Source organism: Rhea pennata, chromosome 1, assembly GCF_028389875.1.
Source record: "Rhea pennata isolate bPtePen1 chromosome 1, bPtePen1.pri, whole genome shotgun sequence".
In the NCBI taxonomy this organism is placed as follows: Eukaryota; Metazoa; Chordata; class Aves; order Rheiformes; family Rheidae; genus Rhea; species Rhea pennata.
The window spans coordinates 148,479,808-148,481,773 of record NC_084663.1 but is presented as its reverse complement, the minus strand read 5'-3'; positions in this window follow the sequence as shown (position 1 = coordinate 148,481,773).

The following is a 1,966-nucleotide window of genomic DNA, read 5'->3' as shown; positions in this document are numbered from 1 at the left end:
TGCAATAAGTCTCTGGGCTATTACTGGCTTTCTCACATGCATTGAGAGAACGAAGAAGGAATACTCAGCTGGTAGAGGGTGTTTTATAATCGATTTTGTTTGTAAACAAGTGACAACTTGAGCTGGCAGTGAGAAGTCGAAATACATAAGAGTTGCATGAAAAGCTCTAGTAAGGCAGCAGCTCCTGGAGAGCAGCTATAAATATCACTGCAACAACAGTTTTCAGGGAGGGCAACTGCTTTGCTGACATTAAGTTGATAAAAGAAGGCAGCTGAGAAACCAGATTTCTGAACCAGAAGCTAAATAAAGGGAGGGAAAAGAAGCTGAAGGGCAGAGCCGTTTCACCAGAAACCCAGCAGCAACTGTGGGAGAACAAGTGCGAGTGGGAAAAAATTGCCACAACAATGGAATGGCCAAGGGTGCTGTGCTTACCCTGTGAGCAAGTGTTGGGAGACAAGGATGGGCCACCAGCACCACTGAACATCGGAAAGACAGTTATAGGGAGCACCATGACAGCTGAGCACCGCTACTAAACATGAGCAAACCACAACAAAGGTCCCAAACTGTCCCTTTCTTGTGCAGTAGCAAGTCTAAAGGGGCAATGTCAGTTCCAAATTAGGCAAAATGCAGGGGACAAATCATCTTTTGGCACCTTAGAATAACGCCTAATGAGTTTTTGAAAATCAGTGTTTCATTTTTTCTTTATCTAAGCCGTAAGAATTTATACCATCACCATTCAAAAATTTTATTTTTTTTCCCAGAAGAGTTAATAATACTATTCATCACTTCCAGCATTCCTGGAGATCTGCTGTGAACTGCAGACATTAACACTGTCAGCATTCAGTATATGAATATGCAAAAACGTAGCAATTTTTCATATAGGCAAAACTGTACGCAAAAATATTACCAATGTCACACTCATGCATTCCTCAATTCTTGCTATGACACTTCCTTTGAAGTGCCTAGAAGTTGCACTTTCCAAATGACACAGAAAATGCAAAAGAGCTAAAAAAAATGCAGCAATGAAATCCCACCATGGTTAACCATCCAGGGTCATCTCAGATTACTAGCTTGAAAAACTCACAAACCACTCCCTGTTCATGCAGTTTTCATCAGCATAAAGGCCTTCATCTCCTGACATGATTTCCTAGAGACTCAAGCAGAAAGTCTGGAGTAAACCATCTACATTCAGTGGTAGATTCAGCCTCCTTTCACCGCAGCATGTCCTGATTGTCCAGGTTACTCCAGGGAAAAGCTGAATACATCCACATCAAGCTATCTTCCATTGGCTGGATATAAAATGAGATCTTTCAACACAAAATCTTTTCAAAGTTAGACTAGAAATGCTCTCTGTGGTGCACCAGACCTTGGAAGAGCCGTCCTGAGTCTATTCCCCAAGCCCATGCTGTTCCCAGCTTATGATGCCAGCAGGAAACTAAGCTCCTGACTATGAGACATAGTTGCCAGCTTATCCTGAGCAAAAGTCATCCTGCAGCTTTCACAAAAAAATACACTCTACATTGAATGTTTTGTTAATTATTGCCTAGCTTCTACATATTTCCTATTTGTAGATTTGTATCAAATTATCTTACTTGATAAGTAATTATATGGAAAAATGTGTTTACAGAGAAATGGTAAGAAACTTACTTGAGGAGTTATCCATCATATTTCCTTGCCCATTGGTAGTCTGTATATAGAGCACTCCAATGAGCAAGAGAATCATCTCTTCTGCAGGCAAATAGGTCAAGAAGTAACAGCCTTAATCAGAAGCGGGGAAGATTTGGGCTAGACAGCAGGAAAAAGCTTTTAACAGGAAAGGTTGTGAAGTATCTGGAATAGCTTTCTGGGAAGCTAGTGGAGCTGCCACCATTAGAGGGCCTTAAAAAATACTTGGCCAAAGTATTAAGATGCTGTAGTTGGCCCCCAGATCCTGGCCAGCACCAAGATTCAGTAGTCCATAGATTCA